This window comes from Hemiscyllium ocellatum, chromosome 18 (genome assembly GCF_020745735.1).
Source record: "Hemiscyllium ocellatum isolate sHemOce1 chromosome 18, sHemOce1.pat.X.cur, whole genome shotgun sequence".
Classification (NCBI taxonomy): domain Eukaryota; kingdom Metazoa; phylum Chordata; class Chondrichthyes; order Orectolobiformes; family Hemiscylliidae; genus Hemiscyllium; species Hemiscyllium ocellatum.
Window position 1 is genome coordinate 67,092,949 of NC_083418.1, and position 27,907 is coordinate 67,120,855.

Genomic DNA, 27,907 nt, shown 5'->3' on the forward strand with positions numbered 1-27,907 from the left:
TCATGAATGGCAGTGGACAATTAAACAACTCATTGGAGAGGCAGCTCCTCAATGCAAAAGATAAGGCTGAAGCAATTGCAGCAATCTTCAGCCGGAAGTGTCAAGTGAATGAGCCATCTCAGCCTCCTCCAGTGATTCCCCAGTATCACAAATGCCAATCTTGAGTCATTTGGATTCATCCCACATGATATCAAGAAACATTTTCAGGCTCTGGATACTGCAAAGCCCTGACAACATTCCAGTAATAGTACTACAGATTTGTGCTCCAGAACTTGCCACTCCCAGAGCTAAGCTGTTCCAGTACAGTTGCGACACTGGCATTTACCCAATTATGTGGAAAGTCATGTACGCAAAAAGAAGGACAAATCCAAACTGGTCAATTACCATCCCGTCAGTGATGGAGGGTGTCATTAAACAATGAGTTGTTTAATTGTTCACCACTGTTCATGACTGGATGTGGCAGGAATGCAGAACTTAGGTCTGATCCATTGGCTGTGAGATCGCTTAGCTCTATCACTTTCTGCTTATGCTGTTTGGCGTGCAAGTAGCCTATCACTTTTTATTTGGTGCTATCAAGCAGCACCTGCTCAGCAATAACCTGCTCATCAATACTCAGTTTGGGTTCTGCCAGGGCCACTCAGTTCTTGACCTCATTACGACCTTGATTCAAAAATCGGCAAAAGAGCTAAATTCCAGAGGTGAGGCGAGAGTAACAGCCCTTGACATCAACGCTGCACTTGACTGAGTGTGGCATCAAGGAGCCCTAGCAAAACAGGATTCAATGAGAATCAGGGAAAACTTTCAAACAAATAGTTCCAAAAGAAGCTACATTACGATTTCTTAATTAATATTTGTGAAATCTTTTAACCTACATCAATACAAGAGCAATTACACAAATTGGCTTACTAAATATTGGCATGAATTTTAGATAACAAAGTCACTGGTGATGACTTCAAATGATAAACAATGAAGGTTACCACTTTCCCTGCACATAATGCTTTGTGAAAACATCTTTTCTCACAGGGACATTGTTCGCAGTTTACCTGTGGTGATTTTCAGCTCTGAAAATGACCTTTCCCCTGAACGGTTTGTTACCATTAGACTCATAGCGAGTCATAATATTGCTTCTACATTAGGGAAAGCCATATTCATCTTATTTTGGATGACATTGTGATATAGGGCTTGATCGTATTAAATATGTTTTATCTGAATAATTTTCTTTGATACGTACTTGGAGGTGCCTTATTCCTCCAACAAAGTTAACATCAACATCATCAGGATAGTCCTTTATCAGATTCTTTGCATGGCTCTTTTTCCAAGACATCTATATCAACCAAAAATGCAAAGTTGATTTCAATTTTTTTGAATATAGAGTCATAGTTTCATACAGCACAGAAACATGCTTCGGTCCAACCAGCCCATGCCGAACATAATGCCAAACTAAACTAGTCCCACTTGCCTGCCCTCTCAAGTTATCTGCAAGTGCATCAATCACAGGTAATAAAGGGTTTCAATCAAAACTTCTCTCTTGGTGGAAGAAATTCATCAGCATTAAGTGTGTCACCATCACTGACAACTTTTGTTTCACTCTTTTCATTTCATTGACACACTTGGTGTCCACAGCAGGCACGTTTCTGCTGCTTTGAGTTCAATGACATCAAAGTTTTCTTAGGTTTCTTTCAAGAAGTGACAGAGTGACGAGTAAAACTTTAGACAAGTACTAAGGGCAATCTGAAGGACCTTGCTGGTTTTGTGAAATTGAACAAACAGCTGAGTTTGAAGTTCTCAAATAATTCCTCAATTTTCTCCTTAGAATGTCAACGTCTCTCTCCTTATGACACATTTTCACTGTCATCCATATGAAAATGCAAAGAGCGTCAACAATTAACACTTTAATCTCAGTTACGTCATGTTAATGATGATAATGTAATGATCAATCTCTTGTCAGGGATTGATTACCTCCGTGGATTATTTTGTTAAAAACAGTAAAAAAAAATGACAATTATGAAGCAGACATTACCATCTGGTTTTAGTGTGGCAGCTTGGAGACCACAACAGACTAAGTTCCAGGTGGAGTCACAACATTGCATATGAAGTCTTTAACCGTGAATCCTTGTAAAGGTAAGAGCAACACACAATATCCACCTCCTTTCTAAAGGAAAATTTAACTACAACATGAGTGACCATGAGTCTCCACAATGGATACATTTTTTGCCAATGTGACTTGGAACCAATATCCATAGCCACAGTGACATTGTCTGTCTTTCCTGTTCATGTTTGAGATCTTGCACATTATTCAAGATGTCTGGAAGGCGGCTGGAACAAACCTGACTTGTTCTTATATCTATCTCGCTCGAAGGAAAGGTAAAGTCATCACAGACTTCACAGATCACAGGACTGCTTGCTCACTTGGACAAAACAATTGGTGGCAGTTTAACCTGAGAGTCACCATGAAGGAAGAGGATGAGATAGGATTGATTAGATCAGTTGGTTGGCTAGGTGGCTTGCAATGAGACATAGCACCAACAGCAGGGCCTCAATTCCTACACGATGACCTCAGCTGGTGTAGGAATTGAGGCTGTGTTGTCAGTGTTACTTAGCATCCCAAGCCATGTCTCCAGCTAAATGAACTTGTTGCACTTGCAAATGACGAATGACGGGACATTGCATGAAGTTGTCAACAATGACAATGAAAATGAAAATGACGACATGATCGAATGTGATCCATAGCCAGAAAGAGAGTTACTGAAAACAGTACTACCTGAATGAGGTATGGAATATACTGAGCTCTTGCAACTCCTGTACAAGGTGCACTGATCAGAAACCTTGTTTAGCATCAACTTCATGAAGAACTTTTCATGTGAAAATCTCAGATTTAGCTTATCTGAACTACATATTTTCTAAATGCAACATTTCAAACCTCGTTGTAGATTGAATCATACTCTCAAAGATCTATTCTTCCTTCTGATGTATATTCAGGTGGCATGGTGGCTCAGTGGTTAGTACTACTGCCTCACAGCGTCAGGGACCTGGGTTTGATTCCAGTCTCAGGCGACAGTCTGTGTCCAGTTTGCACATTCTCCCATGTCTGTGTGGGTTTACTCCAGGTGTTCTGGTTTCCTCCCACAATCCAAAGATGTGTAAGTTAGGTGAACTGGTCATGCTAAATTGCCCATAGTGTTCAGGGATGTGTAGTTTAGGGTATTAGTCAGGGGTAAATGGAGAGTAATAGGGAAACAGTTTTGGGTGGGATACTCTTTGGAGGGTCAATGTGGACTTGTTAGGCCGAAGGGCCTGTTTCCACTCTAAATTCTAAATATTTTGCTACACCAGTCTGTGTGCTTTAGTAATGCTTTAATGATTCCTTCTCCTTCAATCTTGTCTAGTACAACTGTCAAATTTGTCTTGGAAGTGGATACTGCCCTTATGTTATGGATTAAGGAACATGCTTGCATTCAAGGATATACACAATGTTACAGCACCTTCAAAATGAACAATTTTATCAAAACATTCCGAATATGTTAATGTAAAATCTTGATTTGAAATGATAGGTGAGGTTCCTGAGCTAGAGGAGATCTAGTTAAAGTGTGATCGATTCCATGGATTGTGGACAATGTTTGGTCATGGCCCTGAAATTACTGACTCACTCGTGTCCTCTATGGAGAACACCCACAAAGTCTGGATAGATCTTGCACTGTTTCATCATAGGTTTCATCATAGCTTTGCTGTCTGTGGATACTTCAGGGGTAGTGATATGTTTCTGGTGACATTCTAGGTAATGCTATTTGTTGCTTGAAGATATGCCTTGTGTGCAGTCTCTTTGAGTCACTGTATCACTCTTTGTAGCTGCATTACCCTTTTCTCCAGTGCACTCTCTGCCTTTTCTGGCATGTGCTTTGCAAAATGGATTGAAAGCTGGGAGTTCATTGGAGTCTTGATGTGCACCTTATTTCTAATAATGTTCAGAGGCAGAGACCTTCATGCAATGGAAATAACAGAGCATCCAAACAATGAGATTACCAATAATTGAATGACTGTTGAAATGAGCTTCTGCAGTTGTCTGCTAATCCGTTCTCATTTTTTTACACTTATATGAGAGATTTCAGAGATGTTCACTGCATAGAAGAGGTCCTTTCATATCTATGTTAGCCAACAAAGGTCTGACTACACTAATTCCAATTTACAGCTTTTGATTCATAATCCTGGAGGCTTTGTGATCGCAAATGCATACCTAAATCAGGTGACATGGTGGCTCAGTGGTTAGCACTGCTGCCTAATGGCACCAGGCTCCCAGGATTGATCCCTACCTGTGTGGAGTTTGCACATTCTCCCTGTATCTGCATGGGTTTCCTCTGTGTGCTCTGGTTTCCTCCCAAAGATGTGCAGGCCAGGTGAATTGGTCATGCTAAATTGCCCATAGTGTTAGGTGCATTAGTCAGAGGGAAATGGGTCCTGGTGGATTAATCTTTGGAGGGTTGGTGTGGACTTGTTGGGCCGAAGGGCCTGTTTCCACACTGTAAGAAATCTAAATACTACTTAAATGTTACACAGGTTTATGATTCTTTCAGGCAATGGGTTCCAAGCTCCCAACATCCTTTGGATGAAATGGTTCATGAAGTGTATTAGCGGACGGCATCATCTTTAATATTCCTAAAAGACAAATTGAACAAGGAGCTTGGAAGCACCAATTTGCACTTAGCTCGTAGCTTTCACAAAGCTGTCCCAAGGTGTTCACTGAAATCTGAGCAACATTTAGCCCGAGTCCAAAGGAAAAAGGATCATGAAAGGAAGCCAAAGCTTTGGCAAACTGTGTAGATTTTGAGGAAGGTCTTAAAGAGTAGAGGCCAAAGTGTTTACAATTTTAGAAGATGAGGACTAGGTGGTGGAAGTCATGGCTGCTGATGATAGAATAAAAGGAACTTGCAAGAGTCGGACAAACAACTCCGATATGGAGAGATAGAATGGAGGAGTTCATAGAGAGGGAAAATCGCAAAGCCGATAGAGGATTTACACACAGGAATCCTAAATTTAAAAGGTAATAGAGGATAGGAGTCAATATGAATCAGCAGGACTGGGAATGATGGGCAAGTGGGACTTACTGTAAGATAGGGCACAGGGCCCAGAATTTTGAACAAAAATTTGCAGAGTGTAGAGGGTGAGTAAACAGATAGAAGGACATAGAAATAATCAAATATAATGCTGACAGAGGCTTCAAATGAGAATTTCGAAGGCTGTTAGACCCATTATTATGGCGATGGATTTTAACATTTTATCATCTTGAGGGTTGATTAGCTCAGTGGTTGGATGGCTGGTTTGTAATACATAACAATACTAATAGCATGGGTTTAATTCCCACACTGGGCAAGGTGATCATGAAGGTACTACCTTCTTGACCTCACCTGAGTTGTGGTGACCCTCAGGTTAAATACACCACCAGTTTTCTCTCTCTCTCTCTGTCTATGAGAGAGCAGCCCTCTGTAGCTGAGAGTGACTCTACATTATGCTGAGGTAGGCGAAGGCAGAATGCAATCCTATTTAGAATCCAAGAACATTCAGAGTAGTTTGAAATGTTCACCCCAGATGACATATTTCAAAATGTTCAGATAGATAATTAGTGCATGAGTTGGTATGTATTTCACACAGTGCACCCACAAATGGGCCCTGCATGAAATAAACCGATTCAGAATTAGTTTTCGAAATATTGAACTGATTATTTTGCAAAATGATTGAACATTATTAAAATAATTTGTTACAAGAAATATTGGCTCCAATTATAATTCTGACTCTCATTCAAACCATGGAGAGATCAATATTAGATAGAAAACTCAGCAAAAATTATAGCTTGTTCTATCGCAAATTAATACAGTCCAATTAAAATACGATGTCTGGGTTGGGCATCAAGTGTAAAAGAGTGGGAAAGGTACATATCAGCAATGAAGATCTCAACTGGGGTATTTGAAGTGTAAGATAAAGTTGACATTTAGAGCAGCTGTGAATTTGAATGTACTGACAATAAGATCAGGAGATTTAATGGATGTCCATCTCCCCAGATTAATGGTATCTTTCTTGATGTAATGCTGTGTTTGGTGACGCGCAAGAAGGAGACGATCTTCTCCATTTATGGAAAGAAGATAAGTGAACATTGTCAGGAATTACCCATGACCAGAAGTGTCTGAGAAGATACACAGCAGAATCATTGAACCAGATTTTATACCATCCTGTCAGTCAATGAGGGTTAGACTTGCACTACACTTTGGTAAAAACATTCTCCTCATTCCCTTCTATTCCTTCTGCCAATTACTTTCAGTTTATGCTTTCTATTCATGGACCTCTCAGCTAAGAGAAGGTGGTCTTTTCTAGCCTCTATATCTGGACTCACCATAAATATATTGATCTCAGCCTTCAGTATCACAAACAAAAAGCATCTTCCAACCTATCCAATCTTTCCTCAAAGGTAAAATCTTCCACTCACAGAGAAAGGTTTAAATAAGGACATAAACGATTTAAAGAGTGCAGCAGAAGATTAATGGGACTCTGGACAGGATGGCAAAGAGCCAGGCCAGAGAGTGAGTGATCGAAAGAAGGATACAGTCTTGACTGCACAATCAGCAAGATAAGGGCATGCTTTGTGGGAAATAACTGGAAGTAATATCTGCTTAATATGTAGTTATAAATTGATCAAATTAGGAATTAAGCATGACATTAGGTATATAAGAGATGAAAATTTGTGGGGTTTTGCCAGTGCTCGGTCTTACAAATGTAAGACGGGCTCTCATTATGTGCACATGGGTGAACAATCATAACCTGTACTGTGTCTCCTGGTGGTTTGTCAAATTGAACATCTCTCTATGCCTTTTCCAGCACTGTCACATTCTTCCTATAATGTGGTGAAGAGAGCTGTGCACAAAACACTAGCTGTGACCTGACTAGTGTTTTCTATGGGTCTATTAAAGAGTCCCTGTTCTTGTCCTTTTAATAATACAATTATTTCTTAGTTGATTGGTAACAATGACAAATATAAATATTGAGAGTTTCCCTCTGTTTATATCAGTCAATCAAATTATTAGTTGATAATATTTGCAGAACACCAAAGATAAATCTACAAAAGAACAAAAGCCGTCAAATGATCTTCGGTGGGTTTTATCACAGACTGTATTCCATTCACTGCCTTGTAGAAATTAACAGTCTACTGAATATATTTATGTAGCATGATTGAATGTGATGCTTAAGGAATTAACTGAAACTATAATTTCTTAAATTGATGGTGAAAACATACAGCCTTGCCCCTTAGTAGAGGATAAAATAATTTTGGTTCTTTTCTATCTTCTTCAGCCAGGAATAACATTTAGACATCTCATTATTTTATAAAGCTGGAAATTTGAATAAGGTGGAATTATCAAATTGACTGACACTTGGATTTTGTTTCAGTCAGATCCTTATATTTCAAGCCTGAATAAACCAGGGGAACTTCACTCACTGTACATCGTTTCCTCAGAATAAAGTTTGTTATCAGTTAATTAAAGCTTTGAAAAGACTGCAAGGTCTTTTAATTAGGCTTATTTTCTAACTGATCATTGTTTCTGATCAGTGCTAATTCAGGATTTCAACGGTCACTGAATGTAAATTAATCATGCACGTGCATAAAATAAAGCAAGCTAATCTTATCACAACTTTAGCAGACTTTAAGATTGCCCATTAACCTTTTCCTTGTTATATAATCTATTACCGTCCCATATTTTATTTCTCTTAACTATTTTTTTCAAGTCTTCACTGGTCTCCAATTCTTAGCTCCTGTCTAACTCACTAAGTAACTACTGGTTAAAGATGTTCCACTGTGGCCCTTTGCTTTTTAAATACAAAACATAATCAGATATTATTCTGAAAGGGGCAAGGTCATTTCACAAAAGAATCTTTCTATTTGTTATCATGAAAGAGCTGCCGGGGAGCTGTGCAGAACTGTTGCCTGCAGACACAGTGGTTAATCAGTGATGTACTTATTAAATTCTTGTGTTGCACATGATGAGGACCAAGTTTTTACAGACTTGCATCTGATCTTAAAATAACAAAAAGTTCTGAATTGGTCAAGTTAATGGGCAGCACAGTGGCTCAGTGGTTAGCACTACTGCCTCACAGTGCCAGGGACCCGGTTTGATCCCTGACTCGGCGTCTGTCTATGTGGAGTTTGCACATTCTCCCTGTGTTTGTGTGGGTTTCCTTCCACAATCCAAAGATTGCACAGGTCAGCTGAATGGGCCATGCTAAATTGCCCATACTGTTAGATGCATTGGTCAGGGATAAACATAGGGTAGGGGAATGGGTCTAGTTGGGTTACTCTTCAGGAGGTCGGTGCAGACTTGTTGGGCCTGTTTCCATACTGTTGGCAATCTAATGGTTCTTCCCTAGTTTGTTGCAAGGGGTCTGTTGAATCAGCCATTCCTCTATGTAGCATAGTATCTTGAGGATTACAAATAGTAACTTGCTTTTGCATATCACCTCCTTCATAATAAAACATGACATGGCACACAGAGGAGATGTTTGAACACTAAAACAAAGAAAGCATTAGGACAGATGTTCAAAATGAGTGAGGGTTTACAAGAGTTGCAGATTCAAGGAAGGGGGATGCACATGAGGTGAGAATTTGAGTTTGTATAAAGGAAGGTTGCATGCAGGAGGAAGTTACAATGAGGGGTGGAGAAAAGTCTTGTTTTAAATGTATCATGATTTGATTATACATACAAAGTATTTTCCATTTGAGATGCTAAAGGTCTGGGAGAGGGTAAAAGATAGTGAGAATGGATATGATGAGCATTTTAGAACATAGAACAGTACAGTACAGCACAGTACAGGCCCTTCTGCCCTCAATGTTGTGCTGCCATTTTATCCTACTCTAAGATCAAAATAACTTAGATACCCTTCGTTGTATTATCGTCCATGTGCCTATCCAAGAGTCGCTTCAACATCCCTGAAGCATCTGACTACTGTCCCTGCTGCCAGTGCATTCCATGTACCCATCAATCTCTGTGTAAAGAAACTACTTCTGACATCTCCCCTAAACCTTCCTCCATGCACCTTAAAATTATGCCCCCTCATGATAAGCCTTTCCGCCATGCGAAAAAGTCTCTGGCTATCCACTCTATCAATGCCTGTCATTATCTTGTACACCTCTATCAAGTCACCTCTCATCCTTCTTCACTCCAATGAGAAAAACCCAAGCTCCCTCAACCTTTCTTCATAAGACCTCCAGTCCAGGCAGCATCCTGGTAAATCTCCTTTGCACCCTCTCTAAAACTTCCACATCCTTCCTATAATGAGGTGACCAGAACTGAACACAATATTCCAAGTGTGGTCTAACCAATGCTATACAGAGATGCAGCATAACCTTGCAGCTGTTAAACTCAATCCGCCTGCTAACGAAACCCAGCACTCCAGACACTTTCTTCACAATCCTATCAACTTGGGTGGCAACTTTGAGGGATCTATGGACATGGACCCTAAGATCCCTCTGTTCCTCCACACTACCAAGGATCCTGCCTTTAACCCTGTATTCTGGATTCAAATTTGACCTTCCAAAGTAAATTACTTTACACTTTTCCAGGTTGAATTTATCTGCCACTATCAGCCCAGTTCTGCATCTTTTCAATGACCTGCTGCAACCTACAACAGCCCTCCACACTCTCCACAACTCCACCAACCTTCGTGTCATCGGCAAACTTACCAACTCACCCTTCCACTTCCTCATCCAAGTCACTTATAGAAATCACAAAGAGCAGAGGTTCCAGAATCGATCCCTGCAGAACATCACTGGTCATCAACCTCTCGGCCGAATACTTTCCATCAACCATCACCCTCTGTCTTCTGTGGGCCAGCCAATTCTGTATCCAGACAGCCAGCTTTCCCTGCATCCCACACCTAATTACATTCTGAATGAGCTGACCATGGTGATCCTTAACACCTTACTAAAATCCATGTACACCACATCACTGCTCTATCTTCATCATTGTATTTTGTCACATCCTCAAAGAATTCAATAAGGTTTTTGAGGGGTGACCTGCCCCTCACAAAGCCAGACTGACTGTTTTTAATAAAATCCTGTCTCTCAGAATCCTTTCCAATACTTTGTCCAGCACCGACATAAGACTGACTAGTCTATAATTCCCAGGAATATCCTTATTCCCTTTCTTGAAGAAAGGAATAACATCTCCCATCCTCCAATTATCTATCCACAGTGGACAGCAAGGAAGCAAAGATCATCTCCAAAAGCAGAGCAATCCGTAGAAATGTAGGGTGTATCCCGTCTGGCCCAGAGGATTTTTCTATACTTCTGTCTTTCAAAACTTGCAACACAGCCTCCTTCTTAACAACAAACCTGTTAATGATGGGAAATAAAATACAGGTTATAGAAGTAACAGCAGCCGAAGTTTACAGATTATGGTGATGACAAATTAGCCAGAAAAGCATTGAAATCCTTAACAAAGATCTGAGTTCTGAGTGCGAATGGGCTGAAGAGGGATAGTAACAGTGAATCTTATCAAGATGCAGCTTCAAGGTCAGCACCAAAAGATTCAGCTGTAGATTTTCCACAACTACTCAATCTTCATCGGTCTGCTCCATCAATTGAATCTGTGTCCAACCTTAACAGTTAGACATAGTCTAGTAAGCAGTACCTCACAATTTTTCCATTGGATTGGATAGCTGAATTGGTAGTATTTTAGTAATTCCAGCTCTTACTGTTGTAGCTGATGATGCCAATCAGTCCTGTGTACCTATTGGTAGGACAGCCATGCAAGTGCCAAGGCTGCTCACTGATTTCATCAAGCAATTATTCTGATATCTTGACCATTTAGCAGATGCTTCATGGAATACTTCAGGGAAGAAGGCTACGTTCATTCGGATGTGCTTCCTGACATTACCATCTGGATGTAGCTAATGCATGAGCTTCAGCTCATTATGAGGTGAATAGAAGGACAATGCGACAGACATTGAATCCCTAATGATGGAGAATCACTTTCAGGAAGGCAGCAGAAGAGAAAGCTAATCAATGCAGCTGAGCTGTGCAAAGTCTACTCATAATGTAGTGCCTGTAATGGTCGTGAGCTTCTCTCTTTTTATTCAAGGATATGATTATGTTCTGGAGCTCAGTCATTGCCTTTCTGCAAAAAGTTCTTTCTGGAAATTATTGATTTTATGATGGTTTAGTTATTATTTTAAGATAAATTGCAGCTCCCAGCATTTTCTGGCTGTAAAAACCAGCATTACATTAATAGCACATCCCAACAAAATGGATAACATACTATGGTTGTAAAGAAAATCAAAATGCCTACGGATGTTTTGGAGTTAAAACATATGCTAAAAGATCTCATTAAAATGTGCTGCGACCTTGTTGTTTTCTCTCCTCCCTGTGTCTTGGTAGTGGCTTCCTTCTTACCCTCCTGTACTCCCTGATGAAAGAGTGCAATTGAAAAAAAAAGAACATTCATTTATGTCATGCTGAAGACTGAAAGATGGAGAAGACATGTTTGTCTTTAGACAGCAAAACAGAACAATGAGATTTGAAAATGTGTTTGTCTAGGTTAAACTTGGCATTTCTTGATGCAATCTGAGGATTATGAATTCAATGTTCAGACTGCAGTTAACTGTAATTCAAGAGTTCCATTAGCAAAAGTGCCAATCAGACGTATAATGGTACTGCTATGAATGTGTGAACCTCATTACGGAGAAAATGCTTCATCAGCCAAGATCCGCAGTTATCTCCCTCAGGATCCTCTTTACTCATCCATAGATGTTAAGCTGTTCAAAACACTTCATGCATGTCTTATTCCAATGGGTGCCCAGTGTCAGAGCAATCAAATGTTTAGTTTGAGCAAAGCCATTGACACATCCAATTCAGAACTTCAAAACAGTTTCCAAGCAATAAGGTTGACATTTTGATATCAGTCTGTGTACAGATTGCCACTTTCATTTGCGGAACTTCTGTTTTGCAATCCAATGCAACCTCAAAGTCCAAATCACAGTCTTTTGATGCCACTCAGATAATGGCACATGAAGCAAGAAGTCCTCGGGGCAAACATATTATCAAGGCTCCGACGTGAGGAGTCATGATGAATGATCAACATGTGCCCGCTCCTGTTAAAGGAGCTAACACTCACACATGCCTCTGGATCCAAACCATTTCAATGTGCAACCTAACAAAGAACAACACCACAGACTGCACTTACACTAAGGCTCGAGCAGAACACATGGCTAACGCTTACCCTTCTTGACGGGGAATGCCTTCATTTTGTGAAACATTTTGTAGACTGTCAGTGGAAGACTTGGTTGGAAAAATGGACTGAAATTTATGCAGTGTGTACGAAAACCCTGATTCCCTGACTTTGAGCTCACCTTAATCCTAGAGTCAAAGAGTCATAGAGATGTACAGCACGGAAACAGACCCTTCGGTCCAACCTGTCCATGCCGACCAGATATCCCAGCCCAATCTAGTCCCACCTGCTAGCACCCGGCCCATATCCCTCCAAACCCTTCCTATTCATATACCCATCCAAATGACTATTAAATGTTGCAATTATACCAGCCTCCATCACTTCCTCTGGCAGCTCATTCCAAACACATACCACTCTCTGTGTGAAAAGGTTGCCCCTTAGGTCTCTTTTATATCTTCCCACTCTCACCCTAACCTCTGCGCTCTAGTTCTGGACTCCCCGACCCCAGGGAAAAGACTTTTTCTATTTATCCTGTCCATGCCCCTCATAATTTTGTAAACATCTATAAGGCCACCCCTCAGCCTCCGACGCACCAGGGAAAAAAGCCCTAGCCTGTTCAGCCTCTCCCTATACCTCAGGCACCCAATCCCTTACCCCACAGCAGTTAATGGATAATGGCAAATAATTAAGGCATGAGGCAGCAGATTTATTTGGGATATAAGGTAGACAATTCAAGACATTCACTGCCATCTAATTTGTTCACAACTCAGTTTAAAAGAAGCATACCATTATTCTATGTCCCCTTTGTTTGAGAATTCGCCATGATGGGAAACATCTTCTCAACATCTACCCTGAGGGAATGAAGAAAACAAGAGAATAAACCATGGAGATGAACAATAGAAAACATGAGGGAAGAGATTGTGAATTGTGATATTTAGAAACTATTTAGTGACTTGGGGTATTAATGCATTTATTTTTGTCAGCCACAGGATGTACTCCTGTTCTTCCTAGTACAAGGGAAGGTTCAAAATCCATTTACCCATTCTATGCAATAGTTCATGTGTCATTTGAGCTGTCAATTTTCCCCGAGGCCTGAAAACCCCAGCCGATCAGTGTTCAAACCAGTAATTAGAAATAATTTGCAAGCTTTCAAATGATTCAGTTCAAAACAAAGCAAAACTGAAGAGTTGACAGAACATCAACCAAAGCTTAATCCTTTCAAAGGCTGGGTCAAGCAAATGTGTCACTGTGAAAAAAAGATCCTTGTTGATTGTGTTGAGAAGAACATCGGAGACTTGCAGCCTCATCAAATTATTAACTTGTGCAATCTGCCCTCTGGAGATTGGTTGATAGCCCTTCGACCCTGCCCCCATCCCCACATAGCCCCATGCTGGCCCCAATACGCTACCCCAGCCTTCTTGCTAACTTTACCCAACACATCTCTGTTCAAATCAGAAGGTTTGGCTCAATTTGATGCAGGTTTGATCTACCCATTCTGTGCTGTTAAAGGTCCACTCTTTATCACAGAGCAGCTCAGTACACCGACGGTCCCTTTCGGGTACATTTCCGACTTGATTTTATCAAACAGACTCTAGGTATGCTTCCTTTGATTCAGTTCAGGTTGCGAAGAATATTAACAATTCAATAACAAAAATGACCGGTCACCTATGGATGACAGTGTATTTTTTCAGACATCAGTCGTAATTATGGGGCAAACAGACATTCGGTCTGAAACCTCCTCGGATGCTGCCTGAAGTGCTGTGCTTTTCCAGCACCACTCTAATCCAGAATCTGAAACCAAACTGAGCAAGCCTAATGATTTTCACCAGAAATCCATTTCATTTCATTGCCACTTAGATCAACTCTAGGTTCTGTACAAATCAGCTAAGCCAGATTTTGTTTGATTTCCAGCCAGAGTCAAGACATATTTACAACTGCTCTTTGGTTCTTTCAGCTGCCTTAATGTGGTTAAATGCTGATGTATGATCTTGGTGCTATTAATAAGTTCTCTTTTCTTCCCACAGCAACATATCTGTTTGACCAAGGCTTTGAAGGGATTACATTTTGCTTGACATCCAGTAAAACCTTCAGTTTTGTTTTGCTTGAATTGCATCAGTTAAAAACTCACAAATTATTTATAATTACTGGTTTAAGCTGAGGATGTATTAAGTGAGTCCTTTATATGAAGCCTTTCCAGAAAATCAGTTTCTTTTCAAGTAGCTGAGGAGTGAAATTATGAGTTCAGCTTCCCATATAGTGCAAACTAACTCACAACTTATCCTGCCGAGCTATACATTCTGTTGTAATCCCAGCTGATGTTATCACTGGAGACCTCAGATCCCAGACAGAACACCTGGCTTGATAAATCATATTTTCTTTGTTTTTGGTTTTGACAAAGTGGTATCTTGCTGAAACACAGGCACACAATTGCTGCAGATTTTGCTTTCAGCAATAGTACAGTTTATTTCTGAAAGAAATAAAGAAAGAATAGAATACACTGAACTATTTACTTCTTATTCACAAACTTTTAAGCATATAGAAAACGAATGATCCTATTAGTTCCAAAACATTCCATTGTAAGTTAAAAAACAAATAAAATGTTTGGTTATCCAGAACACACCATTAGTACAGTATCCAAAAATATTGTTTGTACAGTAATTATACCAGCATCCCTGTATGTAACATTGTAGTTTAGCATTTAGAACCACAACTGCAGATAGCTTCTTCCTGGAGCTATGATCTAAGTATGCCTCAATTTAAGTAATCTCCCCAAAGTTTTATCCTTCCACTTCTGATCTGGGGCTTCACTAAGATTGTTCAGACACCATCACACTTCGTTTTGTTAGAGATTCTTAATAAGCTGCAGTGTTTCCTACATTATAGCGGTGAGTAAAGTATATTTTTGAAATTTAAAAAAGTGAGCATGCTTTACAAAGTTTATCAATGGTTGAAAATGATTTGTGGCATTCAGTGATTATGAAAAACGCTGTATAAATTACATTTTCTTAACTGTTTTAAAAATAACAATTTTGGCATCAGCCAGAGTGCTGTGCACACCAAGTGATCCCATTTGAGAGAGTGCAATGGAGACTGACAAGGATGTTGCCACAAATTGAGAAGTTTAGCCATGAGGAGAGACTGAATAAACTAGATACTTAGAACAAAGGAGGCCAAACGGAAATTGAAGTGAAATTTGACCAAACCAGATATAGAGAAAAGAAAGAGCTTTAATCCACTTGGCAGAGATGCCAACATCGAGGAAAGGTAGAATTCAAGAAAGAACAAGAAAAGCTGGAAACTCTCAGCAGAACTGGCGGCATTTGTAAAGAAAAACAAAGGTAGCACTTTGGATCTGCACCCTGCTTTTTGTCTTCAGCAGAGTATTTATCAGACATGGGTAAGATAATCCTGAAGTATTCAGCAGACATTTATGACAGCTGCTGATATTATACTTGTACGAAATCCACTGGCATTACCGTGTCGGGGTGGAGCTGAGGATTATCAGATCAGCCATGATCCATTTCAATGATGACCATTGATGGGCTGAATGGCCTTCTTCTGCTCCTATGTCTTGTGATCTCATGGACTGGTGAGAAGCTACTCACTCACAAACAGCAGCAAGAATTAATCAGCTTGTTCATGCTTCACGCAGCCCCAGTTAATATGAAGGTCTGGACATTTATACCCTTGGGGAGAATGGTATGAAAATGGATAATATCATCAGCACATCTCTTAAAGAAAATGTGCATACTACTTGTGAGACATAACACAACATATTCAGTCATTCAGCTTTCAACAGAATTGTGTTCACATGGAATTAAATTATTGTAGAAATTTAGAAGGGAGTTGAGGAAACATAGTTTTTCACCCAGAGTAGTAGGGCTTTGGAGTTCATTGCCCAAAAAAATGATTAATGCAGAAACCTTCATTGCATTTTTAAAAATATTTGGATATATTTGGAACTGTTGTAACTTACAATGCTGCAGATCAAAAGCTGAGAAATAAGATTAGACTGGACAGACAAGACAGACTGAAAGTTATCTTCCATTCTGTAAATTTTCAATGTTTCGATGGTTCCTTTTTTTAGTGTAAAGCATCCATATTCTTACAATGATCTGGAAGACGTGCCTTATAACTACTAACGAAACCACACTAAATATGACCAAAATCACATTAATGAAATTAACCAATGTATAATGAATTGATAACTAAACTCAACATGAAATCAAAATCTCAAAAATATATTGCATGATCAATTTCTGCAAAGAAATCTATTGAGAACAATGAATTACTTTATCTTATTTCCTGTCATCTAGTTAGTGTTGTAGCAATCAATTGTTGCATAACCAATTTTATTATCATGTAACAGTGTCAGTGAAGCTCAAAAACTCTACTCACATTTTGAAACCAAATGTCAGACTGACATCTGGAAACACTCATGGGTTTGTGATCTGGCACATTACCCAAATATAAAGAGTTATCTGTCAGAACAGTTAACAAGGTTTCAGCAATGTTTCAGAGAAGGCTGTCTTTTTGTCATTAGATCAACTCAATGGGCTGATTTTGACCAAGGCCGTCAGGTACTGGAATAGTAGGTGGAGGGTGAGAGTGTTCCGATAAATGATGAGGTGGGTGGATGAAACATCTGTTGTCTTTCCGTCTCTATATTATCTCTAAATCTGTGACTGGAAGTCTGGTTCCAGTGGGGTTCCATAGGACGTGGTGCTGGAGTCCTTGCTTTGTTTAATTGGTCAGGTCTTAAGTAGTGATGAGGATATCCATAAACTGTAGGAAGATATCAATAGAAGGTTCAGATAGGCAGACGAGCAGTAAATGGAATTCTGCTCAGAAAAATGTGCACTGAGGGAGGGCTAACAAAGCTAGGGTAACTACTGAATGGAGGACTATGGGAAATACTGAAGATCACAGATACCTTGCTGTGCACATTCATGTTGGTCACCGCATTGTAGATAGATGTGATTGCAATGGAGAGAAAGCAAAGGAGATTTACCAGGATGCCGCCGATGGCGGAGGGTCTAAGCTATGAGGAAAGATTGGATGGGCTGTGGCTCTACTCCTAAAGTAGCAAAGATTCCATGGCACCTGATAAGGTAAGACATGAGATTATAAGGGCATAGATAGAGTGAACAGGAAGGTATTTTCCATAAGTAGAGGGTTAATAATCAGCGATCTTAGATTTAAGGTAAGAGATAGAAGGCTAAGGGGAGATTTGAGGAATTTATTTTTACCCAGAGGCTGGTGGATGAACTGTTGACTGTTGATGAATGCCATCTCAAACCACAGTGACACTCACCGTTCCTGATCTAGTGAGTTTTTGAAACCTTGTCTGAAATTGAATGCAGGTACTGTAGTTTTTTTTTCACGTCATTAGCTACTTCCACCAGGTTTATTCCAAATTGATCTCTGGCTTCTTAACCTCTGTCTACAGGAAAATTTCCCTCTTGGCTCTCATAATCAGCCTAGAGTTCCAGAGAAGCAGTAGAGAATGGGGACGACTTCCAGTATCTTCCCTCTGTCTCCTTGTTTTCAATTTCTTTCAGAAAAGGCAAATGCTAAACCAGAACTTGCTGCGATTATTTGTTTTTGTCCTAACATCGAGATGTGCTGATGTGTCCATTTGTCTGAGGGGCACAATCCTTAATCACGAGGGAGGCTTGCTTGGAGGTTGCCTCATTTTGAAGGCAGACTTGCAGACAAATTCTGCCATTAGCACAGTCCATGGATGTCAAGTGACAATTACATTCAATCAATAAGAATCACGTTTCAAGTTATCATTTGAGAGGTGTTGTAAATATCTGTCAATCAAGCTGCAAATCAATAGGTGAAAGAGAAACGACCATAAATTTGTCTCTTGCTTGAGTATCAGTATTCATACTCCCCTGCAAGCAGCCTGTAAGGCCTCTTCAAATGTACTAAGTGGCAGGATCCCCAAGGGTGCACAGGTTATAACTGGTCATACATGCTCCATTTCAACTATCTAAATGAATCACAAAAATAGCCCACTCTCTCAATATTCACCTTGCCTGCCATGATCAGCTTCATTATGCAAGTAATGTTTACATTGCCAACAACTTTCTAAGTGTCTTCATTCCAAGGCATTCTGAAAACAAATGATACTTTAATCCAGAAAAACAATTCTATGTGGACTCTCCTAGGGTAAGATCATAGCCATGATCTGTACTCATGCTCCGAGTACCTATGGGTCATCACAGGCAATTAGCAGAGTACAGTTGCAAAGAGGTACAACTCTTCACAAGAACACTTTTTTGGATGATCTATATTTCGGATGTCTGATTTAATCTGTGATTCCTGATGAAGGGCTTATGCCCGAAACGTCGAATTTCCTGTTCCTTGGATGCTGCCTGACCTGCTGTGCTTTTCCAGCAACGAATTTTCAGCTCTGATCTCCAGCATCTGTAGACCTCACGTTCTCCTCATTAATCTGTGATAGCCAACATTCTGGAAAGAGATTTGCTGATTAGATTTACTTTCTATATGCTGCAGGATTTTGTCACCAAAGAGACATCATCATGGAAACATTGGAAGAGGAAGACAATTGCATCCATCAAAGACACCAGTAAAGTGGCCTGGAGAAAGATGAAGAGGTACAGACAAGAATCATTAACTCACAATGGGAATGATTCTCACCAGTCTAACGCAGGACACTTTCCCAAAACTGCGCCTGTGCCCTCAGCACTGACTGTCTTACTCATATCCTCACTTTGCACTCTGTACCAATGTACCAACCCCTCCACCCTCTATGTTTACACCACCGTGTAACTATCAAACATGCCAACTAATTGAATTGATTCTAATGTTCTCTGAACCAATATGTTCTTTACCTTCAGATATAGAGAGACACAGCATGGAAACAGATCCTTCCGTCAACCATTCCATGCCAACCATAATCCCAAACTAACCTAGTCCCACCTGCCTGCTCCTGGCCCATATCCCACCAAATATATTTCATTCATGTACTTATCTAAATATTTTAACTGTACCTGCATCCACTACTTCCTCAGGAAGTTCATTCTACACACAAACCACTCTCTGTGTAAACAAATTGTCCCTCATATCTTTTTTAAATCTTTCTCCTCTCACCTTAAAAAAAATACTCCCTAGCCTTGAAATCCCCTACCCGAGGTAAAAAGTGCCTACCATTCACCTTAAACATTCCCCTTGTTATTTTATAAATCTCTATAAGGTCATCCTCCCATGTTTCAGTGAATAAAGTCCTAGCCTATCCAGCCTTTCCTTATAGGTCAAACCCTCCATTCCTGACAACATCTTGGTAAATCTCTTCTGACCCCACTCTAGATTGATGATATCCTTCCTGTAACAGGGAGACTAGAACTGGGCACAATACTCCAGACGAGGCCTTACCAATGTGTTGCTGGTCAAAGCACAGCAGGCCAGGCAGCATCTGCTGCCTGGCCTGCTGTGCTTTGACCAGCAACACATTTGCAGCTGTGATCTCCAGCATCTGCAGACCTCATTTTTTACTCGAGGCCTTATCAATGTCCTGCTTAAATGTGCTCCTTTGATTTCTTACCATGACATTGGCAATTGTAAATTAAATTTGACTCTTTGACTTCAATCTTAAGCTCATCTGAGCAGAGTATGTGGCATCGCTGGCTTGTTGTGGCAATACAACTTCTTTACAAATCAGGTAGCTCCCACTTCGCAGGATTTCAGGCTTTTGACTGACCCTGTACTAGTCTACAGTATTACAGCTACTGTATAAGTAATCTGAGCCTCAATGGCTACAAATGCTTTGTTGACATGAAGAAGGGCTCACAGGTGAGTTCAAATCTGCTGGGATCCTTACAGTCTGTTTCCAGGTCAATTCTACACAAGCCATTATTACTGATTACGACCTCACTTATGACCATTAATTAGTCTGACGATAGAACCAATCAGGTACCCTTTAACCAACTTCTGGAACCTGGACCAGGTTAATATAGAACAATTTGAGAATCTGAGAGAGCAATTGTTATCCCAATGCTCCTGACATCATTGCAGATTCCCAGGGTGGAAAATTACATTGGCATCTGCTTCTTAAAACTAATGTATAACTTTAAATCCAGAGGCATAATGCAAATTCATAAACAACCCTGAACACTTGTTTAAGACCATGCTTGGTTTTCTCTGCACTTGGAGCTGCCCACTGTTGCTTGGTTACAGCAAAGATTTGTGGAGGGTCAGATAGGAAATTGGAGCTAAAACAACAACCAGATGAGCCATGATCTCATTGAATAGTGAAACAAACTTGAAGGAGCAGACGGGCCATTCCTGCCTATATGTCCTGTGTTCCCATCACACACACACACACACACACACACACACCAAACAGAAGCTCCCATCAGAAGAGTTCAAAGAGAAATCAGTATAATAAAAGCAGAAAAACACCTTATTTTATGATAGCTTGTCTACATGAGCCAACAAGAAATATTTTGTCATGCCAGTTTCACTAAAGGTTTCTGTCTTTTCAACTATAAAGAGTAGCATTTTTAGGCATGGTTCTAACCTGCATTGAGTGAAAAGTCATATTGGTTTAGGATCCTAACAGCATTCCACCTTCTCCCTGCTTTTTCCTGAGAGATTAAGAGTCTTGCAGGGAACCCCTGTTGGTCTATCAGGAAAACACCTTGAAGGCTTAAAATATGTCTTCTTTTAAATTTATTCATTTTGTGCGATGTGGATGTGGCTAGCAGGCCAGCATTTATTGCCTTTCTCTAGTTGCCCTTGAGAAGGTGGTAGTGAGCTGCCTTCTTGTCCTGCTGCAGTCCATCTACTGTGGGTTGACCCATAATGCCATTAAGGAGGGAATTCCAGGATTTTGACCCAGCGACAGTGAAGGAACGCCAATATATTTCCAAGTCAGGATGGTGAGTGGCCTGGAGGGCATCTTGCCTAAATGCCTTTTTAACCATGAATTCTTCATTTCAGAATTCATACTATACGTGTACCTTGCCAGTGTTGGCAAGGCAGGGATATAGCACAAAGAATGTCTGCAATGAAACTGACAAGCTTTGAAGGATTAGATTACTTATAGTGTGGAAACAGGCCCTTCAGCCCAACAAGTCCACACCGACCCGCCGAAGAGCAACCCACCCAGACCCATTCCCCTACATTTACCCCTTCACCTAACATTACGGGCAATTTAGCACGGCCAATTCACCTAACCTGCACATTTTTGGATTGTGGGAGGAAACCCACGCAGACACAGGGAGAATGTGCAATCTCCACACAGCGAGTTGCCTGAGGTCTCTGGCACTGTGAGGCAGTAGTGCTAACCAGTGTACCACTGTGCCACTGAAGAATTCCAGCCACAGCCAGACAGGAGACAGCAGTACAAAGCTCCCCCCTCCTTCACCCCCCCCCCCCCCCCCCCCGCCACTCATTGGGAGTGCTTGACATTGTATGACATGTAATTGCCAATTTCACCTGTCTGATGCTTCGGTTGCTTTGAGCTGCACTTCCCAGCTGTGAATCTTCACCCTGTCATGCAAACAGCCATGCAGCTCCACCTTCCTCCTCTGCCTCCCCTTCCTTCCAAGAGCAGGAGGTGTCATTTTCCACATGTCAGCTGAAAGCTTCCATCCGTGTTTACCTGTTCCTTCCATCTTTGGAAAAATTTAACTCGCTGCAGCCTCTCAGAACCCATGACAAGACTTTGAGGTGGGAGCGAGAAACATCAGAAGCAGCCTTCCCAGGTCTACCGTCTGTTTCTGTGTATTTTATCAGCCTCAAAGATCCATCTGCTCGTAAGGCCCTATCATCCATGTTGTGATCGAATTATTGAGGAATTCTTCCTTTCACAAAATAAATGCTTCTCTCTGTTCATCCTGTATTATTGGTTGGGGAATCTGGAGGCAGTAAAATAATAAGATCATCCTGTGGAAAAGAGCACCCACAGTCACATTAATCAACTATATAGCTCCCTGATCCAATGGTGGTCCAGTTGTTCCCTGAAGGCACTGAATGGGAAATAATCCACTCAAAAAAACAACATCCAAATTGAGAAAAAAACTTAAAATTCACTTCCTTACCTATTACTACAAATATGTTTAAATAATTTATCTGGGTTTTGTGAAGGAAGATTATCTAGAAATGAATAACTAAATTATTCAGTCATCATGAATGAATATATGGGATAAATGACAATATTTAACATTTGTTCATGAAACTGAAATATTTCCTTATTCAGAATGAATAAACCTGAGAAATGCTTGAAGGTGTTATACACACTTTGAATGGGACTTTGTGACTTAGTGGATAGTATTTCAGCCAGAACTTCAGAACTTTCAGCCAGAACTCCAGAACTTGACAGCCAAGGAAGGTCGTTCATAATGAAACCAAACAAACTGACAGTCAACATGTAAATTCTTCCAATGCATGCCAGTGACAGACAGTATAGTGTCATAGAGATGTACAGCACGGAAACAGACCCTTCAGTCCAACCTGTCCATGATGGCCAGCTATTCCAACCCAATCTAGTCTCACCTGCCAGCACCTGGCCCATATCCCTCCAAACCCTTCCTAATCATATACCCATCCAGATGCCTTTTAAATGCTGCTATTGTACCAGCCTCCACCACTTCCTCTGCCAGCTCATTCCATACATGTACCATGCTCTGCATGAAAATGTTGTCCCTTAGGTCTCTTTTAAATCTTTTCCATCTCAGCCATAACCTTTGCCCTCTTGTTCTGAACTCACCCACCCCATGGAAAACACTTTGCCTATTTATCCTATCCATGCCCCTCATGACTTTATAACCCTTTAGAAAAACAGGAAAGACACCTGGCCAGCAATGTGTCAGAAAGAACATTGGAGTCTGTATGAATGTTCCTGCAGGCACTTAGACTTCTTGAGGGGTGCTGTTGTTTAAGTTGACTGGATGGCAGGTGGAAATTAAATGGATATCAATGGAGTGTGATTCTCATACTTGTTGGATGGATTCAGGATCTGCATCCTTGCCCTATCCATGGTGGTCATCATGACACTATGGATTGGACCTGTCTTTGTGAAGAGAACTGAAGGAGAAGATGGGACTTCACCAATTGCTTAGCAATACCCAGTAATACAACGATCTTGATTTATTGTATCAAGGGATTGGTTTTAAACTGATATATTCTATCCTATTTGAAATTTATATGATCTTTTGAGTTGGAAAATGACATGGTATACTGTCAAGAAAATAGTTATAAGGAGTTGAATAATTAGCTCCACTCCAGACAGAGTGACATGCATAATAAAAGTGCAGCAAAGGTTCCCAACTTGACATGCATGAGAATAGTTCATATACAGCTTCAGATTTTACATTTCAGTCTCAGGAAGGTTCAATTAGGAGCAGGAACAAAGGAGCCTGAACAACCTCCAGTATAATGAGATAAAGTCATAAAGCTCAGTGTGAAAGTAGTGACAATGAAAAGATGTCAAATGTATGACTTCTTCAAATTGCTGCAACATTATAAGGTTTCCCATGGTGAAGTTTCTCATCATTTATCCTCAAAAACAAAAGAGAATATAAATTTGTTTTTCAAGTGAAAAATCCTTTTTTGTATTTGAGGAAGGTTATGAGACTATTGGCTTGGGCTCTGTTCTTTTGTTGGTGCACATATGCCAATCTTGAGCCCTCAACTGTCCTTGACATTCATTGCATGTAATCATGAGTAATTGGCAAGAGAGTTCACTCAAGGCCAGAAGGATTTTTTTGGACAAATAGGGCTTTTCAAGAAAGTCTCAGTAGCAAGCTCAAAATAAGTTAGCACAGGAACTGGCTTTTTAAAAATTATAGCCCTGGGAATTTTTTAAAAATCATTTTTATTCATTCTGTTAGGGAAATGTGTGAGTTAAAATGATGAATTAAAATCCAAATACACAAATCATTGAAATTCCTATTTGTTGAGATTTTATTCGCTGCCCATTTATTTTAAAATTTAGGTTGCTTTTCAATTGCAAATATGCAAATAATCCTAAACTCCCATGGCAATGTGTCATAGGAAGTGATGGCAAGTGCTTGATGATGAAATATTGATAGTAATTGCTGGTTAACTGCTCTACCTACAGCACATAGACTGCAGTTTAAGAAGGCAGCTCACTACCACCTTCTCAAGGGCAACTAGGGATGGCAATAAATGCTCACCCAACCAGCGACACCCATGTTCCACAAGTAAATAAAGAAAAAATAATATTTTTATTATTATGTACAACTCTGTCATTAATATAGACACCATGGTGTGGCAATTCAGAAAACTTCTCACTGTACTTTTCATGTAAATGTACATGTGACAGAAAATTTCTATTCTCTTCTATTGTTACAGTCCATGTGTTGTAGGCAGGCCCATAATGCCCTTAGGGGAAGAATTCCAGGAATTTAACCCAGCCACGATGAAGGAATGGCAATATATTTCCAAGTAAGGACAGGGAGTGGCTTGATGGGGAAGTTGTAGGTGGTGTTTCCCATGTATCTGTTGCCCTTATCCTTCCATGTGGAAGTGGTTGTGGGTTTGGAAGGTGCTGTCTGAGGACCTATGGTGAATTTCTGCAGTGCACCTTCAAGATAGCACAAATTGCTGCTGCTGAGGTTTGGTGGTGGAGGGAGGGGATGTTGAGACAAAATCAAATGAATTATAATCAGAGTCCCTACAATGTGGAAACAGGCCCTTCAGCCCAACAATTCCACACTGACCGTCTGAAGGATAGCATACCCAGAACCATTTCCCTACACTTCCACTGATTAATGCATCAAACCTACACAACCCTGAACACTATGGGCAATTTAGCATGTCCAATTCACCTATTCTGCACATCTTTGGACTGTGGGAGGAAATGGAACACCTGAAGGAAACCCGCAGACACAGGGTGAATGTGCAAACTCCACACAGACATTCACCCAAGGTGGAATCGAACCCAGTCCTTGGCGCTGTGAGGCAGCAGTGCATACTACTGAGCCACCATGCCACCCAAAGATGCTTTCTCCTATTCCTTGAGTGTTGTTTGAAATGCACCTATCCAGACAGGTGGGGAGTATTCCTTCACACTCCTGACTTGTGGCTGGCTTGTTGATGATGGACAGGCTGTGGGGAGTCAGGGGCTGAGTGAAAACCACAGTATTCCTAGCCTCAAACCTGCTCTTGTAGCCTCTGTACTTATGTGGTGAGTCCAGTTGAGTTTCTAAACAATATTAACCCCAGGATGTTGATATTGGGGGATTCAGTAATGGCAACAAGATTGAATTTCAAGGGGTGAAGGTCAGATTGCCTTTTATTGAATATGTTCATTACCATTGGTTATGGGATCGCTTAGCTCTGTATCACTTGTTGCTTATGCTGTTTGGCTTAGAAATAGTCCAGTTGGTTACTTCATCAGTTGACACCTCATTTTTAGACATGCCTGGTGCTGCTCCTGGCATACTGTCCTGAACCAGGATTGATCCCTTGGCCTGATTGGAATGGTTGAATGGGAGATATGTCAAGCCATGAGGTAGCAGATTGTGATGGAGTACAGTTCTGCTGTTGTTGATGGCCCACAGCACCTCAGGGAAGGCTGCCTTGATGTCAAGGACTGCCAATCTCAACTTACCTCTGGAATTCAGCTATTTTGTCCATGTTTGAATCAAGTTTATAATGAGGTTAGGAGCTGAGTGTTCCTGGTGGTCCACAGTCTTGAGTTGCTATATCAACACTAATTGTGCAATAGTGCTTTCAACCGGGATTAAATTAAGAAATATCAGCTTCACCATGCATTTTAATGAGTAAACTACACATAAATATTAATTTGATGATACAGCATTTGAACATTACTCACAAAAGACACATTTTGTCAGAACATTTTATCTTGTTTTCATCAGAACAATTCATAAGAATACCAATTGAAGGGAAAAACCAAAATTTACACTGCAAGAGAGGACATTGTGGCTGGGTTAGCCAGTGGACTCTAAGTCATAGCGGCATTACCATGGAGAATGCATCTGTTAATGATGTTTAACAATGAATGGCAAGGTTGCATTTGACACTTACTGATCAGAGCATTGTCCTAAGAAAGAAATCAGCAAAGGTTGTCATCTATTTTGTTGAGTTGAAACAGTTATACTGTCGACAAAGAACATGTATTCATTGGTTTCACATATGGTTCAGAAATAAAGCCTGACTACTGCTGGAGTAATCACAGAAGTTAAAGATACAATTCTCCATCTTTTACACCCAGGTATAAAGAAAGCATGGATCAGATTTCCCTACTTAACAAGAATTGCTATTTATTGCAGATCAATAGGTTCTAACCACAGGCAAACAACAATGAACTGCTAACTCTACTAGTCAAAACTCTGACCCATTTATAAACTTTCCTGCACACACATGCCAAACACAGAATAAATGTTGGTGTCGTTGTTGGAGAGAACGCTGTCTGCTTGATTCACTGAGATATTATCATTTTGCTTGTCGCAACTTGCTGTTTGTCAATCTCTGTCTCTCTTCAGGTCTTTTCCACTTCCTTGTAGAAGGCACAGAGCAACTGGCGCACCAATTATAAAGTCACTGATGCATTGTTTTAAACCAACAAATAATAAACTGGCCTTCTCCATGTTTTAGGTTTTTAGTAATGCAGAGTACAGGATAGCACATTGCCACAGAACCAGTGGAGGCCAAATCGCCGAGTATATTTAAAACAGTAGTGGAAGGATTCTTGCTTAGTGAAGGGATCAAGAGCTACAAGGATAAGGCAAGAAATTGTGACTGAGAAGCCCATAAGCCATGATCAAATGGCAGAGCAGACTTGATGGGCCGAAAGGCTGGTTGAACAAAAAAACAGTGTAAACAGCACTTTCTGATAGCCTGCCTTTTAAAAGTTCATCAATTCCTTCCACAATTCTTGATTTTTAAGCCAGTCCTTATCTCATTTCAGTCCACTGACAAAAATATAAATAAAAAATACAGTCTTTAAACTGTAGCCTGAATAAGGATCCAAAATTCGTCATCAGAATACTTTTTTGCACATGCCACATAATCCAGAACTGTTATTCATTTGCATTTAGTATTGGACACTATGTTTCAGATTTTGCAATTGTAAACTGGTTGGGTGCAGTTAGTACTTTGTTTATTGTTAACAAGCGGCAACATGGTGGGTTAGTGGTTAGCACTGCTACCACACCAGGGACCCGAGTTCAATTCCACCCTTGGGTGATTAATTGTGTGGAGTTTACACTTTCTCCCTGTGTCTGCGTTGGTTTCTTTTGGGTGCTGTCTTATTTTCTCCCACAGTCCAAAGTTGTGAAGGTTAGGTGGTGTGACCATGGGAAGACCACATTCCTGATGAAGGGCTTATGCCCGAAATGTCGACTGTCCTGCTCCTCAGATGCTGCCTGACCTGCTGTGCTTTTCCAGTGCCACACTTTTCAACTCTGATCTCCAGCATCTACAGTCCTCACCCTCTCTCCGACCATGGGAAGTGCAAGATACAGAAATAGGGTGAGATGGGATGCTGTTTGGTGGGTTGGTGCGGACTTGATGGGCCAAATGACCTGCTTCCACACTATGGGGATTCTATGATCTGTAAATGATACAATAAATGATATTGGTAGATGTGCAGGTAAAACTTTGATGGATGTGGAAGGCTCCTTTAGGGCCTTGGATGGAGGTGAGGGAGGAGGTGTGGGCACAGGTTTTGCAATTCCTGCGGTGGC